At 37.2% G+C, this 19,453-nt stretch overlaps 1 long non-coding RNA gene across 1 annotated transcript in view; it reads right to left on the bottom strand.

The window, feature by feature from the left end:
- The window catches only part of LOC121081705, a 34,708-nt gene extending 15,706 nt beyond the window's left edge, over window positions 1-19,002 (bottom strand). The window contains exon 1 of the long non-coding RNA XR_005825766.1: window positions 18,913-19,002. This is a non-coding gene — a long non-coding RNA (uncharacterized LOC121081705). The remainder of the gene's footprint in view (window positions 1-18,912) is intronic.
- Window positions 19,003-19,453: the final 451 nt, after the last annotated feature.

Consider the following 19,453-nt stretch of genomic DNA (forward strand, 5'->3'; position numbering starts at 1 on the left):
CTATTTAAGACATTTCATTACCTGGTATTTGAATTTATAGGTTCTTTAGTGTAGGGAATAAAAAGTGAAAGGAAACTACACATAAACTTTAAAAGTAGGACACATTAAATATGTTGAAAGATGTCAGAGATTTCACTGAAATGTCCAGAGTATACGAGTGGAGTCAACACCACTGAGCAGATAGTCAAGATCTGGGGAATTATTAATCATGTATCTGAGCTACAAAAGTTAAATATCACACTGAAAATTGTTTTGTTTAGTGCTTGAATTTGGAACATGGTCATAATATGCAAAATGGAACAGCCCCGAATACTGACAGCATTAGTTTCTAGGATACTAACTAGAGCTACATCATAGAGAAATCTTTTAAAATTAGCTTGCTGACCTACATTTGAAATAATGTGCCATCATCTTTCCTTCTTTGCTAATATTTCAGTTCATTTCTGCTTTGCAAGGGACATGAGTAGTAAATTCATCAATTTCCATGCCTTTATTTATTTTTTAAAGTCCCTGTGTGGTAAAAGTAGAAGCAGTAGCTGTAAATCATGACTGCAGCAATAACATTATTTAATGCGATGGATAGGTTGTCAGAAAACTCCAATAGAAGAAAAATGAGAAAGGAATAAAAGCCATTAAGGGCATTGAAGGAGGAAACTCCATCCCAGGTAATGTTCCTTCTTCCTGTAGAAGCCTCAAAAAAATTTTCTTCATTTCCAGCTTTTTCATTTTTTTTTTTCATTTCAGGTCCAGGAAAGGAGCCCTTTTGTCACTAGAACAGTTAGTTGTTGCCAACCTAGGTATGTTGCTCACTACACGTTTATCCCTTTGTATCTCCCTTCTTACAATAAAATCAGTATTCACTGAGTAGCTGACTCAGAATTACTGTTACAGCAAACAGGAAAGACACATGCAGTGCAGCACTGTAGCAACAGCTCATCTCAAAGCAGTGATTCAAATCTCATTTTCCATCTTCTTTTGAAGTGTGCTCTCGGACAAGGCAACTCTTCTAATGTAGGCATTGTTGAAGTCTTTCATCAAAAGAGACATAAATGGACTAATGATATTTGAGTTCAATGGAATCACAACAACTACAGCTTCTAATATTTTCCCAAGACACTTTGCATCAAGTAATGTTGTCATCATGTGTGCCTTCATACCTTTCTCCTGGTTTGGTTTGGGTTTTTTTTAGTATTTATGTAAAGAAATTTGGAGGTTAATTTTCTATCTGGATTTGTTTCAGAATAGGAACTGCAGCTGGCTAGTTTATTAAAGCAAGCATATTTGGCTTATTCCTTCTAAAGTCAATAGAAAATGCTTAAATGTCTGGAAGCCATTTTCAAGACATATTAATGAAGCACAGAAAACTGATACAGCATGTAGATTAAAGGTTTCACATAATCTATGCAGCTATATTTTGGAATTCGGACAACTGTTACTCTGAAAAGTACTCTATCTTTTTCTATGAACATGAGGAGTCATCCCAGTGAAATCAAGGGGATAAACTATAAACATCACCGGAACAGACTAGACTAGACTAGACTGGACTAGATGAATAGAATATTTCAGTTGGAAGGGACCTACAATGATCATGTTGTCCACCTGCCTGATCAGCTCAGGGCTGACAAAAAGTTAAAGCATGTTATTAAGGGCATTGCCTCTAAAACACTGCCAGGATTGGGGCATCAATCACATCTTTAGGAATCCTGTTCCTGTGTTTGGCTACCCTCTTGGTAAAGAAATTATTTCCTAATGTCCAGTTCAAACTTCCCCTGATGCATCTTTGAGAGATTCCAACACATACTGTCACTGGAAACCAGGGAGAAGATCAGCAAATGATCTCAGGAAAAGTTGAAAAACCGCCCCCATTTAAAATAATAATTAAAATGTAATCAATAATCCTGTTTAACTATGCAAGAAAAGTAAGAAAAATATACAAATAATGTCTTTAAACAATTTTAAAACTATAAAAAGGGTATTTTTTAATATAACTGTATTCTAAATTATGAACACTATAGGTTAATTTGCTTTCAATTTTTATTACAGCTTTTTCTTCTGTCTTTCATGGATTTCCCGCAGGTACTGCTACTATGTCAAAGGAATTCTAAATAAAAGGAAAATCTAACAGAACTCCTGCTGTTTATACCACTTTAGAGATCAGAAAGAAGTCTTGCTTGCATTATTCAATTTGTGCAGGTAAAGCTACCAGTGATAGCTACATGGCCTTAACAGCTGTTCAACACCACAAATTTTCCCCACCCAAAGACTATTTACTTGCTTGGTTAAACTCGCTGTGCTACCCCTACCATTTTTTAAATCAGACAGCTATATCCGATGACATGTTTCAAGTCAATACCAATTCTTTGTTGTGCAATTAATCTAAGTTGATTTATCCAGGAAAAAAACTTACGTTTTCATTCTTCAGAATTTTTACCAAAGAAAAGTATCCAATCATGGGAAATCCAGGATGAACATTAGTATGGAGCTTGATTTCTAATGCATAGCTTTATTCATGTGAATTTAGATCCTTCCATGACTGGAAAATGGCAGAGGCATGGCAAAAATCTCACACCTCTGTCACAGAAGAACACTGAATTCTGAATTTGTCTTAGAATTTTGAATTCTGAGTTTAAAAAATACTAATTCAGCTTAGAAATGAAAAATACAACTGAACACTGTCACCCAGGTGTCCATGTTCTGATACATCTCCAGAAGGAGATGTACTTCCTTAAGCATGAAATAAAGTTCTCTGGCCTGTAAGTTTGTCATACCTAGACGCTTTATAGATAAACTCCTTGTATATTTGACTATATCCAATTAAGTATAGTGACATTCAGATCTGCGTTTTGCCTTTTCAGACCAGCTTTCACGGGCTTAAATGAATTTTTCTATATCATTTTGTTTACAGACATGGAATACAGAATTAATATCAAATTTAATAAGAGCATATGTTTCCCAGCTTAGCATATTGCGGTTTTCTGGGAGTTGTTGGTTTTGGGGTTTTTTTCTGACTGCTACTACTATTTAGATAAATAAAAGGGCAATCCATCAATTTGTTTTTAGAAACAGGTAACTGGAGATATGGTTGATGCTTAAATCTTAAAGGAAATGGAATTCCTAAAGCAGTAGATTAATAAAAAAAGAACTAAAGCTTTTTGACAGCAAGGCTTTACATTAATTTCTAGCATCACAGAAAAAAGTACCAAACAGATATTGCCAGTAGTAGTCAAATCACTGACCTTTATTAATGGGAAGCAAATGGGTAGAAAAACACATGGAGAGCCTGCTCTGAGACTCGCTTGCTGTAGGATCTGCTTGTCTTTGATTTCACTTGCACATCTAGTTTCCAAATCCACCAGAGAGAGGCATCACTTAAGCAGCTTGGAACTCCTACTCTTCATCATCATGTATTTACAATGACAGGTAAGTGATTTATAAAACAGCTATCTTTACTGAGACATCCTTAATTAGCCTCATAAATTTCTTCATCTAGAAATAGTCATCTTCAGGAGTTAACGTGATTCACTGACTTTATTAGAGCACATATAAGAGTTACAAACTTTTCCACACAACTGTAGAGGATAATAATGCATTTGGGAGGTAGATTGGGAAAAAAAAGCTCCTGTTTGGCAGTGGACATCAGCCAGAACCAGGTCCACACATTCATATTACTAGATGCAGTAATGCCACAGCTGCAAGGTGGTATGCAGCCACTCGGTTACAAAAGCAGCTTCTTTCTCAGAGATTCCTGTGGTTGCTTTCAAATTACGGCCAATTCGCCCAACATTAGTCACCAAGCACAATATTCCTGGCTCATTTCACTAACAGAAAGAACACATTTGCACCAGCACTAAAGAGTGAGATAGTCTAAACATTTTTTGTTCACATATCATCCAAACACCTCATAATTTTCTCTGCTTCAGCAGAGAACTTTTCAAAGTAAAATCTGACTCAGAGAAAATTATTTTTTGTCATAATTCTCTAAAATATTTGTGTCGCAAGGGATTAAATAGCACAAAAGCAGACATTTTCAACTTCATGTTGTTCAACTATTCAAGCAGTTGACAATCACTTTAAAAAACAGACACCACCAAAAATGTTCATCCATGAGTATCAGAATCTAAAGCTCCATGATGTCAGCAAAACTAGCGAAGAGGTGAAAATGAAAATCGTTTAAAAGAGCCTGAAGGTCTGAAACCACCAAATGTTCTAAACTTAGTTTCATGCTATGTACAGCATTAAGTCCTAAAAATTAAACATACTATTAAAACTGTTTTAATAGACCAAGGTCTAATTTTTCTGGATAATTTTATTTGTGTGTGTGTGTTAGATTATAAACATAGCCTGATGAACACAGGTACCACCTAGCATAAATAAAGATAAATAATGACTTGAACTTCACACATTTATCTCGAAGGTCCAGGTTTGAAAGCATGTAGCTTTTTCTACATATATATAACTTGTTTAAAACATGTTAGAAAAACATTTTTAAAAATAGGGGTCCATATATTTAGGCTTTCTTGACAGAATGATGCTTCCATTGATTTTAAAACCCAGTATTCTGAAGACCTCCTTAACAATAATTGTAACTAATATAGTAACTTTATTAAGAAATTAAGCAATCTCAGGCAAAGTCCTATGATCTGAAAAAACTCTGATGCAAGAAAATAATAGAAAAGTGAATGCCTGGGGCTATCACATGCAGCTGCAAGAAACACCTATGGATTACTATAAGACCCAGGATACAACCAGCTTTGTCACTATCATGTGCTGAGATGTCTTATATCAAGAATCAGGGAAAAGAATTTCAAACAAACAGGCTATCATGTATTCACTGCTTAAGGCTCTTGGTACCAGCTACAAAATGGGTAGCTCTTTCTTTGTGAAACCCTGAGACATTAATCATCTTTGAGTAGACAAATGAGTGTCTAAAAGGCACATTTTTAATTTTACTATAGCTATTGGAAATCAACATCTACAAAGATAGGTGGATGGATGGGACAGTAAAATTTCAAGAGGGACACCAGCGATCTATTTTCCGGAAGGTATTGGTGCAAATTTGAGCATAAGAAATATTTTATTTTTTTTTTCCCACAGGCAATAGAAAGGATTCTTTCTCATTCCCCTAGTTTAGAAGAAATTTGCCTGAAAAATTAATGCCAGTTGTTAGTGTTAGTACACCATCTTGTGGATAACTGGTCTAATTGGGAGTGGTGCTGTAAAGCTAGCAGTGTCCAGTTGCTGGAAGCAACGGGATTGCTTCCTATTCTCTCCTCTAATGCTTAAGAGTCACAGCAACTCTTTGTTTTACATGCATCATGACTTATTTCCAAATCTGCTTGTGAAGAATGAAATCATTGAATGTAACAGAAGAACATATATGAAAAAGATACTGATGTTTAAGTATAGTTACTGTTAATTTATTCTCTTAGGATACACTTCAAACAGTATGTTTGGAAGAAACCAAAACTATTGAGCATTTAACCACAATAGAGTAATAACCCCAGATACAGCAAACTACTTATCTAATCTGCTACAAATATACGGTCATGGTCCAGTAAGGTTACCACTGGCTCCTTGGGCTGCTTTTGGGTGCAGATCAGTATTGGAAAGTAGATGCTAGCTTTGAGAGCACCGGCTGCTCATCAGTACCAATGATGCTAACTAGCTCTCTTCACAGATTTGACATTAAAACCAAATGTCTCCCATGATCTGTGTTGCTTCCAAAGCATTATTCTCATAAATTTCAATCTTATTTCAGATCACTGGAAATGAAACAAAGAAGTATAGGCTAAGCAGAAGGAAAGTTCCAGGATTTTCATATTCATTTTTGTACATCTATGATTAATGATCCTGTTCTTTGCAATTTTAAGGTATAGGCATTAGAAGGTTATTTGATTTGATTTGAATTCCTCTAGGCTAGCTTCCCTAGCCAGGACCATCCAGAAATATCACGGAGAAGACAAGGAAGCTTAACCTGTATGTACCAAAATGGAAGTTTCCACCTTTTTTAATCACTTGTTTTAGTGCATCAAGAAATACAAATTTTGGTTCTCCATGGCAAAATTTTTCACAATGAAGACACTGAAGCAGTGGATAAGACTGCCTTGAGAGGTTGTGCAGTCAATACAAAGTTAGAACAATGCAAAATGAGTTTGAAATGGTGTAAAGGCCACTATCAGCATGATTTAGCAATCCATATTTAGAACAATTACAGGGTCCAGAACAGTAGAGACTATAACTTATTGAACTTAATTCCTGTGTACACCACCTTTTTTGCCCATCCTTTATTCTGCAGAGAAACACAAATGTGTTTCAAGGTCTCAGGACTGTGATTACCCACCATGAACAACATACACTGCTCACATGGTCACCCATAGTCTCTCTGATACCACTCTGAAAGTAATTCGCATGAAATACTACAAATCACATAGAAAATAAGATCAATTGTTTCATATACCATCCACTGAAATTTGTGTAGAGCAGAACCTTCTGAACTAAATATTCTTCCAAAATGCTCCTGCAAAAGCTCTATAGTATATGTATTTTATACAGTTGTTTCCTTTCTCTTGGAACCCTCCCCTGGTATTCTCCAATATTACTTCTACCTAAAATGAAGATTGATCGAAACTGTCAACCAGAAAGGATGAAAAATTTTAAAACAAGATGAATCAATACCTACAACTTCTCCCTCCATAGCTTTGTGTTTCTTGCTGTGTATAATCTACAGACAGAAAAATCAACTGATATTTGTTATGTAATACAATAACTTGGTATTTTATGGTGCAAAATAATTGAGTTCAGTGTACTTTGCTGCATTCTGTAATATTACAAAAAAAGTTTAATAGGTTTTTGTATCATTTACTGGATTACTATTTAGGCCTGATTTGTCTCTAGAACCTATATTGTTTGCTGTAAAGATCTGATCTTTAACGTGCATGTTAAAACAACAGAGACAGAACAGACATTGGGATGTTAAATCTGATTATAATGTCCAACTGGGAAAGGAATCAATCGGTACAATTACTTGGATCATTTGGAAACAAGCACAAACAAGTACATAGCTGTAGTACTATGTGGTTGAGTGTAGAATAATTACAGGTCTTTCAAAAAGGGATTAGAACCTGAGTGCACCAAAGTAGAAACAATTCTGAAGAGAATAGTGATGCTATAATGTTATTTAATACAGTTTAAATTGCCAGAATTATGAGAGAAAAGGCTGAAAACACAGAAAAGCAACTACAGCAAATTAAATCTAATATATTTGCATTCAGCATATGTAACATAATGAAAAAAATAACAAGGCTTGAGATTCAGTAGTCTAGGGTTGCTTTCTAACAACACCACATGCAATTCTAATGCAACAGAGCATCTGATAGAATGCTGCTGTGACAATTTTTCATTTTGTGCTCTGTTGCACATTTTATTCCACATACCTTAAAGTAAAAAGAGGGTTGCATCATTTAGTTATTTCATAACTTGCTGACATTTTAATTAACCTCATTTCACAGTTAGAAGAACTAAGACTGGGACAAAATTTAAACCAAACAACGTCTTTGGAAAGGCAGCAAAATACTTGAAGTTGTTTCAGCTGGATAACCAAACAGAAATACAGACAAAACTTTCAGATCAACTTACAATGATTTTTTTTCCAGACAGAACAAATACACAAAAGTTTATTTAATCAAACTAAGGGGGGAGTTGTCATTCTGGAATAAAATATTTTGTCTTCCCCCTTTCCTCTTTCAAAACAGGATGAAGTGCAACCTCTGACTAGCTTGTTTTTACATAGCTGTTTGCAGTTTGTGCAAAGTAACTATATTCCAAACTAAAAGACAAAGTGGTTCACTGTAAAAGTTTCCAAAGGATATTCCAATATTCCACTTGCTGTTTTGGATTGTTTGTAAGCAGTTTAATTCTCTTACTCCATATAAGCTCACAGGTGGGCATGTAGCATTATCTGTTCTTCATTTTCCCAAGAGTTCGCATTGTAAAATCATCATCATCATCATCATCCTGTTGTTCATAACTCTGCACAGTTTGCATTTTCTGGACTTGTTTCTGTGTTGGCTCTTTCTGGGGCTGGCAAAGCTGGGACAAGAAGGCATCATTTTGCACATTCTATGGGAAGATTTGTTGGAGTTTGCTTATCTATTTACTGACTTTTTCTCCTAAGCAGGGGAAGGGGGGGGGGGGGGGGGAAGGACAGCGAACGGACGGACTGTGAAGGCCTTCACGCATTGAGCAGATGGGCATGACCAAACCTTTTTGTCCGTGCGTCTGCAACAAGGACAAGACAGGGACAGATGGGAAGAGTTCAAGAGCTGAATGACAGTTGACATAAGAAAGCTCACTGAAGCACGCCATCCTCCAGAGTCTGAAGGGTAAGCAGGACCCCTAACTGTACTGTTCCTCTGCTATCAGGATACATTTGTGGAAGCACTGGCAAAATACACTGAAACTGTCTTTACAGCTGCTCCACATTCAAATGATGAAGTACCGTGGAAATCAGTTAATTTTGTTAACTCAAGTCCCGAAATCTGTTCTCATTCTTCTACCTAATAACGCTGATGCCAGTGTGACAATATGACAGTGTGCCATAGAATTTTTGTTTCCTTCTTTAACATTAAATGAACTGTTGCAAATCAAAAGTTCAAGATCAAAGAATTTATCTTCAAAAGTTACTTGACCTCATTGTGGCTTCACATTGACAATATTTTTCATTGTTAGTGTTTTTAGAAGGAATCTTGCTATGGAGTGAAGATTACGTGCAAGCTAGTTTTCATTGGTTTCATCTTCCCAGAGACCTAAAAGACATTTAATGAACTAGCTAACTAGGAAACTATTAAGACAGAGAGTACTGTCCCTGGAGAACTGGAGCTGCCTCTTTCAATTTCCTATGTATTGTTGAACAAATATCCTCCAAAGAAGTTCTCAGGTATGATCTTTCTTTCTTTTGGTGTCTGAATTGCTTGTTCTGATTTTAAGAATGGCTGAGCAGGTTACAATGCAACTAAAAATGGTAGAAACTGCTTTAAAAAAAAACACAACAACAACACCAATAACAAAACCAAACATAAAAAATTATGTCATAAAAAATCATTAAAAAAATAAAAACAACAAAAACAAAATCATAACAAAATTATTTAAAATTGGCCGCTGGTAATGACTGTGCACTTTCTGACCTTTATGTGTGGTGATGAGAAATTTGCAAAGTACATGATTCTAAAATGGGAATAAACACCCTTTCAGATTCCTGAGATTTTGATTCATGTAATTAATGTTTTTTAACCAGATATTATAGTTATAATCAATATACAAAAGCCTCAAAGAAATTAATTATTCTTCTTTCTGATACTTGCTGAACAATAAAGTGAAATATTAAATACCTAGTTTTTATGTGAGCATCATCTGTACTGTGTTCTGAATGCACTAGAAATTCTGCAGAACAGTATTGCAACAATATTATTGTCTCTTTTAAGACAAGTGAACAATAGAAGTGAGTTTGTACTCTGCTTTAACTCTGCCATTTGCTAACTTCTGGCATTATGACTGTGCAAGTTCAATTTTTTTAATATGCTGGAGATGGGAAAAAGAGGGAATTGCAGTTTTAAGACAATGCAATGACAATTGGAAACTTGTACTGAATACCTAAGTTCTGTGTGCCAAAGCACAATCTAAATTATGTCCTAAGTAATTACATGTCAAAACAACTGAAAACAAGAGTCAGAATCTGTACACACCTAGGTGAAGAATAGGAGGATCAACAAAGAATGAGAATCTGATCCTGCTGTCCTTTTTTATTATATTTTGTACACAATCTTAATTATAAAATAGGAAATGCAATATATAATAAATATGCAATACATCTTCTATGCAGATATAATAATTTTATATAAAATTATATATAATGATTTTATATAAAATTATATTGCTATTAGTATAATATTATCCTGATAATTTTATTACGAGTCTGTCACAGCACAGTTAGCAGCAAAAAATTGCTGCTTCAATATGTATCAGCTAGCACTGTCCTCACCCAGCCAAGATACCTTAGAAGCAGAGGTCAGTGTGAGAGAGGAAAAGCAAGTTTTATTTTTTGCTTGCTGGGCATTACAAGCCAGAGAATTGGCACCTAAATTGGTTTGGACATTTAAATTGGACTGTAGCTATAACTTAAGGGCGACATTATGCATACACAACATCTAAAATTAAGAAAGTTGCAAAAGATTAAAATCTTAAAGGGCTTCATGGTATCTTTCCAAGCTGAAAATAACTTCTAGGTGTCCTCCCATCACTTCATAGCCACCATCTACATATATTTGTTAATTACAATGTACTTTAGAATTATCAAATCAAACAGGGTGCAAGAGTAGTGGCTAATAACTGAGGTACTGTGCGAGATTGCGCCGGTGAGGCCCACCATGGCCACAGCAGGTGTGTTGTCTCAACATTGCTATGGCAGGAAACTCATGCCACCACACAGTGAATACCTTGTTACGGCAGGAAGATAACACCACTGCCACCGCAGAGATTTATCTATACCGTGTTAAAGGAGGAAACCAACTGACGCCATGGAGCAACAGGGGAGGCTGATCCTGCAAAACTTAACCAAACCCCTGTGCATGTGCCCAGACTTGGGGTCAGGGGCATCAAGGTGCCTGAAGGCCCCTGAGGAATGTTGGGCACGTACACCATTGTCGGGTGGGGGGTGTGGCTGAGCAGAACAGCTTGTAACAACTCTATAAAAAACGGAACCAACTAACACCAGACGGAACATTCCCCCACCTGACTTGAAAATGAATCAGACTGTCGGGATGTTGCAGCTCCAAGGTGGTAGCTATTGTTCTGAACTCTTTCCTTTCTTTCCTTCTTTCTTTCCTTCCTTTCTCTCTCTTTATCTCTCGCTCTCTCTTCCTTTGCATTTGCAGATTTATTGTTGGACAAATAAAGTTCCTTGGCTCTTGGCTCCATTTTGAGTCTTAATTCTGTTCCCGAGAATACAAACAGAACCACACTCTGGTCTCAGACTGGCATGCAACAGGTACTAGAACATCACTTGCACATCTAAGGGACATTTGTGACAAATTTCAGTAGCAGTGATGTCAGTTCTGCTAAGAGCAACTCTATTGACATCAGGTTGATTACTGATTTATACCACAATATATCAAAAGAGAATCACATTCTATTTTTCAAATGTGCTTTCTTTAGCTAGAAAAGTATGATGGAAGAGAAGAATGCAAAAAATCTAGTAGTTTTCTACACAAGTAGCCTATCCTGCTACTAGCAAGCTGGAGATTGGGAAAAGATGTTAAGATACGAACTACTAGTTCATTTTCACAAGTATTAGAAGTTCAGTTATAATCTACTGCAACTGTAACATAGCACATATGATCGAACATAACATTTTAGAGGCACTTTGTGGGATTGGAAACTTTGTGGAACATCAATCTGCAATGAATGTTATTTATGAGATCATTTCACGCACAAAAGTGAAGGTATTTCTTTTGTAATTGGTGTATGTCTCCTTTTAAGTTGGCTTTACCAGACAGCTTGTTCAAACTGCTGTCTTGTAGAGGTAGATATATGGCAGGGCAAAAGGTTTTAGTGGCCTAGAAGGAATTGTTATTACTCTTCATTCAAGAACATCCAGTATTTCTCTTCACCCTAAAAAAAATTCCAAAACCCCCAAACTGTAACAGGACTGTTTTGCTATATTTGTGACTGATGAGTCAGGAAGAAAATAAATTCTTAAGGGTTTCTAAAAAATATAACTTAGTGCAACAGTTTAACAGAAAAATGAGTGAGAAAACCAAATTTGGTTCATCCATTTTATTAACTCCAAGTTATTTTTTTCTTGGATGATGTATGAACTGAGCTTTGGAATGTCCACACATTTCCATGTGCATCCGCCTGTTCGATGAGAAAGACAGGAAAAGAATCTCTGCTTCCACAATAATGGTTCTAAGAAGGAGATAGTGTTCCCTAAGATATTTATGCAAAGTACCGATATTTTCCCTTTAACACTTTTCTCAAACAAGCTGAGATGCTTTTACCTCCTACTGTTGTCTGTATATTGGCAATATCTTGCACTGGGACAACAGTCAACTCTCCACTCAGAGACCAGCAAAAGGAAGAAAAGGCTCACTAGCAAGGTCAAATATGCTGTGCTCTGAAAAAAAAAAAATAAAAATCTCTCTATCACTTCCTAAAACAATTCCTCTGTCCTTTTCTTGCCTCTTTTTTCACTCATAGCATCTCTGCTCACTTTTTTATTCTGTAATGTTGGGACACTAAACATGAAAGAAGGAAGACAGACAGCAAAGGTCTACCATAAACACAGATAACAACAGTATATACATTATTTTCATAACATATTTTGGTGTTTTTCTAATCCAGTACCTTCACCACAACCTTCTCCTTTACCAGAACTTAATTATCAAGAAATACCAGAGAGAAATTTATTTCTCACTGCTAAATTCTGTTTTGTTTTCCACAAGGGCAACAATTGCTGTTACTTACCCTTATTTCTGCTTAGCACTTGATGAGCTTTGCTCATCTAATGTCTCTTAATCCCTCTCCTTCTACCATTTTGTTTTATTCCATTGATATAACTCACTTTGTTCTGCCTTTCTATTCTGAGTTAATTTCATTGCATTCCTTTGAGAATCTGCTGACTACAGCTGACCTAAAAATAAAGCAAAATCTTCTAGGATTTTTTTTCAATTCCTGTAAAAATTTTGGCTTATCTTTCAAACCACCTTCTAGCTGAAACTACTGAGAGGAATGATAGCTGTAGCAAGAATTCTTTGTCTTTACTTTTTTTTTTAATAAACAGACTTCTTTTTGAGATGAGACATATTATTTTTGTTAAGATTATTCTGATTTCTTAAACTAGAAGCATATCTGAAATGAAAATCATAGGGTACACTGACAGTATAGTACTTTATTAAGAAAAAAAAAATCTTTCATTCTAAACTGAACAGACTTGAGAAAGTTTGGTCAGGCAAAGGCTACAGTTCGTTAGTTGTGCACCATGTCTAAAACAGTCGTTCACAAAAATATCATTTAGAAACAGTGTAATCAAAATCTAGCACATCTTCCTCAAGATAGTAGTCATTCTGCATGTCAGATGTCATTTCAACTGAACATATCACCACACTAGCAAAAGGATTGAGTAACCATTGCAATTCTGGGATACCACATTCAAACACAGTTTATAGTTTATACATTCACCCAATATGATTATTCAGATTATCTTTCTGGACATATCAAACATAGCTTTTTCCCAAAATAGGGACATTCATGAAAACCAATGGCAACAACATCTTAACTTCCACTCTTTTTTATGCACATGTTGGAGCTTAACATATATCTAGAAAAGAACAAGTGGGACAAGAGAAAAGTGTGAACTCAAGCAGCACATTCAGAAATACTTAAGTGGCTGAGTTTTGGATTTGGGAAATGATACACTGAGGATTTAGTCTTGGCAAAAGTCATACGTGTCAAAACAGACCAGTATTGTAAGTAAAGTATTGAAGTCAGCATCTGTGGGTTGCACTGACTAATGTCCTTCATGATCTTGCAGCGCATTTAATTTCTTCATGTTCTTTTGCCTCTCTAGCCCTTCTAAGTTTTGTCTATTTAGATTAGACACTCTCTGTGGCTGTCACAGTCTCCCAGTTCAATTTCTCACACTCTAGCTTTCAGTCTAAGTAGTGATATGTGGTGATGCTCTCTGGGCAGGCCGCCAGAGAAGAGAGAGGAGGTGTAAATAATGTGTAACACAAAGTAGCCAGGAGTGGGTCCTGTGCAACAGTAACACAATTTTCAGTTTTAATGCTTTATAAAAGAGAAAAATATTCCAGAAAATTACTAATACATTCACAGACCCTATGCAAGCTGTATCTGAGGAGAATCTCATTAGGTAAAGTTTTGACTATAGCTCAGCATTTAAGCCTTCCTGAAACAGGGTATAGGTAATAAAGCCTAGCCTCATCCATAGGCAAAAAAAATCACATAAATTAAAAGATCCAAAACAACAAGACATCTCTCTCACACACTTGGGAAGGAATGGATGTCATGGTTTAACTGCAGATGGCAACTAAGCCCCAAACAGCTGCTCACTCATTCCCCCCTGCAAGTGGGATGGGGGAGAGAATCAGAAGAGAAAAAGTGACAAAACTCGGATTGAGATAAAGACAGTTTAATAGGTAAAGCAAAAGCATGCAAGGAAAGTAAAACAAGGAATTCGTTCACCACTTCCCATGGGCAGGCAGGTGTTCGGCCATCCCCAGGACAGCAGGGCTCCATCATGCCTAACAGTTGCTTGGGGGCACAAACACCATCACTCCAAACAGGTCCTCCTCCTTCTTCTTCCCCTAGCTTTATACACTGAGCATGACATCATATGGTATGGAATATCCCTTTGGTCAGCTGGGGTCAGGTCTCCCAGCCATGTCCCCTCCCAGCTTATTGCACTGCCCCAGCCCACTCGCTGGTGCGGTGGGGTGGGGTGTGGAGCAAAAAAGCCCTTGGCTCTGCATAAGCACTGCTCAGCAGTAACTAAAACATCCCTGAAATACTTATATCAAATGATTAATAAAAGTGAATGTATTCTTAGTAGTTTGACTTTAAGACAATTAGAACAGATGACTCGTTAATGATTATTTGATGTTACAAGCTTTTTTGTATGTCCCGCTAAGCGCTTCTCCAAGTTTAGAAAAGGAATTTCCCAAAGGAAGCACCCCCACGAGACAGATGAGCTGACAGAAAGCTGCTCATCACAAGAAATAAACTCAGGAAAACTATGGGAAAGGTAATTCCGGCCAGGGGAGATCATGACCGCTGACCCATTGACCTATTGACCACTGACTCAAGAAACACACACACATCCCGGACTCCAAAAGTGGAGGCTGAGCACGCGGACTGCATTCACACAGTGAGCAGGAGGCGCCTGACAAATAGGAAACCAAGCACCAAGGAATGGAAAGTTGTGTCACTTGTAACCAACGAAGGCTGACGTCTTTGCTTGCTGAAAAGTATAGATAGCGTAAAGTTTTGGCAATCAGGGAGCTAGGCATGTGTGGGTTACCACCTTGCTCCTTACTTTGCACAAACCGGATTAAAAGAATAGGAATACTGAAACTTGGTGCATGAACCAGCACTGCACACCAGGTAACAAACCCTCCTACAGGACAGCATTATCAACAGTGTTCTCATACTAAATCCAAAACACAACACAACAGCAGCTACTAGGAAGAAAATTAATTCTATCCCAGCTGAAACAAGGACAGGGAAATATTTTAAAGATACATCTACTGTACTGTGGTAAATTGCACTCACTTTCTGTACCTCATAATCTGGCCAGACACACGATGTTTTTCATTGCACGGCTTCTCTTTTATAATAAAATGTAAGTATACAATGTCTGACACACATCTGCCAATGTTACATTCAGATCACTCACAGAAATGCTTCATTGCTTATGCCACTGAAAACTGTAACCAGGAAGCTTTCCAAACCGAATGGCAGTTTAGAAAGCCGACACACGTGTATCGCAGCGCTGGGTGCACCGGGGATCTTTCCTCCCAGCGTGCGCACCAAGCTGCTCGAGGGCACGCATTATATACCATAGAGCAGCGGCATATCCACAGTACATGGCGTGTGCATTGTCACTCATGCTCACGGCTGGCTACTAGTTTCTCGCTTCTAATGTACATCAGTGTGCACATTCAGGTAGTGCTGCTGAAGCTTTTTACCCCCAAAGCACACCTCTTTTGGGGGGCTACTTGAGCTGGAGGTTGTGATCTCCCATTACCACAATTACCTTTGTCCTACCTTTAACTAATTTTCTGAGGACTGCAACCCCTTATCAGCTTGTCTCTTGCAGCTCAAACTTTTCCACTGGGAGACTTCTTTTTGCATTATTTACATAACGGTGTTCTTATCATTATCTGTCAGTATTGACGACTTGAGATGGTAGGTGCTTCAGAGGATATCATTTAACGACTGGAGAGGGTGGGCAAGCTTGAGCTAAACTTTGTGCACATTATTAACTAAATCAGAGCTCAGTAATTTGGAAGTTTAGGCAACATATGCAAAGTCCAAATTCATTTTAAAGGGACAATAAAGATAATTTTAAAAATAACTAGGGTGTAAGAGGTATGGACAAATATGCAGCCTTATTACAAAGATAAATCAAAAGGGAGGGAAACACATAACATGAAAACTCCTTCATTGATGACTGAATATCAATGTATGCAATAAAAACAGAATCTTTATTTAGTATATTAAATCCAAAGTGGAGCATATTTGAAAACTGTGGAGACTGCTTAGATGAAATCACTTTGCAAGGGATGTTTTTCATTTGTATCTACCACCCAGCCTTTCTTGAACTATGTAGAGCAGGCAATGCCTAATAATGATGCCAATAAACACTGTCTGCAATTGCATGCTCTTCAACAGCCCCAAGGCAATTGTGTCTTCAGCCTCCACTGTCCTTTAAAATACAAAGTATTGTTCTATTACAGGGTTCTTTTATCCCAGGGTGCAGGGATGGAAGTGTTGGAAGTGTCTGGAAAGCTCCGCCTATTTTTGAGGGGGGGGTGGGGGGGTAGGGGTGGACCTTGGGGAAAGGCTTCAGCTGATCTTATGATCTCAAGATGGAAGTGCTGTCATTTTGGCCTGAGCCCTTCTCATGCCATGGTAAGAGTGTTGTGACCACAGCTCAGATATAAGTGAACTAACAAATACCTGGTCATACCTGACATCTTTTCCATGCGAAAATTTTTATCTAGGCAAAAACTCCAGATGAAACAGCACAAATGCATGTGCAGGTCAGCCTGGTACACAGAGCGTCCCATACACGTTTGACTGACTGTGCACACATTAAGTAACCAAGTGTAAAATATACAACAGTAAGTTTGAACTTTGTGATTATTGTGCAGGTGTCTGCATCGTAGACAGGCTCCCTGTGTATGTGCTGCAGCATCCAAGTGCCTGAAAAGTCTTATACAAGTTAGAACACTTAGTAATATAGACAGGAACAGAGAGTACTTCCTCTCCAGCTCCCTTTTGTGAATCTATGCAGACTAATTGCAATCTAGAAAATGCCATAGGAAATCCACTTAATACATCTCATCAACTAACTGACTGCAGTTACAACACATGTTCCCAGAATGCTTTCAAATTACACAGGTAATGAATGCTAATAATTTTCAGTTCAGGAAAACAGGGAGTAATATATGCTATTACCTTTCAAAGATGAGAACTTCCGTGTCTTTACAGAACGTCTAACTCCTCCCAAACTTTTTACAGAAGTTCTTGTATAGTCCATTCTTTAACTCTTCTCAGAACACTGTAGTCCTGATAATTTCTTTTTCCCCCCACTTCCCATAATATAGTAGTCTTAAGTCTTAGACATTTCGTTTTGGCCTCTAACTCTAATTATACTGCTGCAACAGCTACAGACAAGGTTCCCATGAGAAAGGTATGTTAGTTAAGAATTTAGTATATATTTCCCTGCATTTTGCTGCAAATTTTCTTGCAAAATGACAGAGTAGGCTTTCAACAGCCTACGAGAGCTCTGCCAGCCTGAAAGCCCTATCTTTTGTCTTGTTGCCATTACACACACAGAAGTGAATCTGGCACTTACCTTGAAAGCATGCCTTTTTACCTCCGTGTTTCTTATTGATTGACTGAAATAAAGGGGAATTGCTTATGTATAAAACCCCCAACTTACTTTACATGCTGTTACAACGTTGAGGGCTCTGCTAGTGTCCTCCACTTAAACCTTTTCTAAACCCAGATACCTAGGCCTAAGTGCCATGGAGAGACTTGAATGAGCTCTTTGCAGCAAATGAGTTGATAAAGAAACCTCAGTTATTGTAGAGTCTCATTGACATGATGAAAGTGTTTTCTAATTACTGCAAGAATGGGAAAGCCAGCTTCTCATACATGAGAAGTACAATAGTCACTGTCCTCAACTTAATACAAAAGGGTAATGGTGAGGGAAGCTCTGTGGTACCCAGCACAGTGCTGACCCATAGAAGGACAGCTGTTTGTCATCTACAAGAAAGGACAGCAAGGCAGGAGGGAAGTTAAGGTCCAAACTGAGTTCAACAGGCTTTAGTTAAATTTCTTTTAAGGGGGCACGACCCAGGATTGTTTCCAAATGCTTGATTCTTTTTAAATTCTGCACAGGTACAATAAAGCGTAGTGTTGGGAAATGTATAACCTGTCCAGCTAGAACACTGTGTAAAAGCCCTTATAAAGAATAAGCAGGGCATGGTATGAAAAGATTTAATTTAACACCAATTAACCCTGGACACCAAAAATAGATAATTTCGATGATGCTTTGTTAAAACTTATAACGAGAGGAGGTATTCTGACCAAAAGCATTCAGATCTTGTCAGCATACCACTTCAACCCAGCTGACAATCTGCTGTGCTCAATTAACTATGCTTACTAGCCAGAAAGTGGACAGAATTTACTAAGTATGCTTTGCCATGCATCCAACTGATCCGTTTTGGAAAACGGTAGTTTATTACTATGCCTATATTAATATTCTAGGCAAATCTTGCTGCTTGTTTTTGCTTTGCTGCCACGTGGTTTCTGATCATAACTGTAGCATTACTTCCATTTACCTTGTGCAACTTAGTATAAACATTAAAATGTTGTCACTAAGATTTTTTAATTACGCATAGATCTGTTAATCACTAGGAACTTGCACCTTGGATGTCTTAGCAGATCAAAACTAGTGGTCTGAACTACAGTTTCTCCAAGTGATGGAAATTTCTTCAAATAGGCAGGCTGTGACAAAGCCAAAGGCACATGTCCTGTGAGAACTGTTAAGTACAACAACTCTGTGTTCCGAATACAGAAAAATCACTGGAAGTGATGGATGATTCTTACCTTTTCATTGTTGAAATTTAGATCCATATAATTTTCTTTTGCATCAGATAAAGAATAGCTGCTGCAATATTTCTTATCTGGGTTGCTCAGCTTCTGCAAAAGAATAGACTGGTGACTGTACAATGTGATTTTGTGTTAAAAATAAACCCAGAAATTAAGTTCTATCCTTGGGTTAAAGTCTAATATTGATTTACAATTCAACTAACTGGTAAAGGCTGTTTCATCTGGAATGATAAATCATGCAAAAGATTGCATAGAAATTTTTAAGGATAAATATGAACTTTTAAATACTCCATATTGGGAAAAAATGGGAACATTAATCTGTAAATGTCTATATTAGCAGAAAAGGGAAAATCTATGCAGGTCAAACATTTTCACATTTCATTTTATACTGGAAACATTGACGATGTCATGAGGCTCTAATATAACAGTGATTTTTTTATAGACCTTCACTAGTTTACAGGTTTGCTTCACTAGTTTACAGGCTTGCTGTTCTCCCTGAAGCCCCTCTATTCCCCAGCTCTGAAAAGACCCCAATTAA

The sequence above is a fragment of the Falco naumanni genome, chromosome Z, assembly GCF_017639655.2.
Source record: "Falco naumanni isolate bFalNau1 chromosome Z, bFalNau1.pat, whole genome shotgun sequence".
Lineage (NCBI taxonomy): Eukaryota > Metazoa > Chordata > Aves > Falconiformes > Falconidae > Falco > Falco naumanni.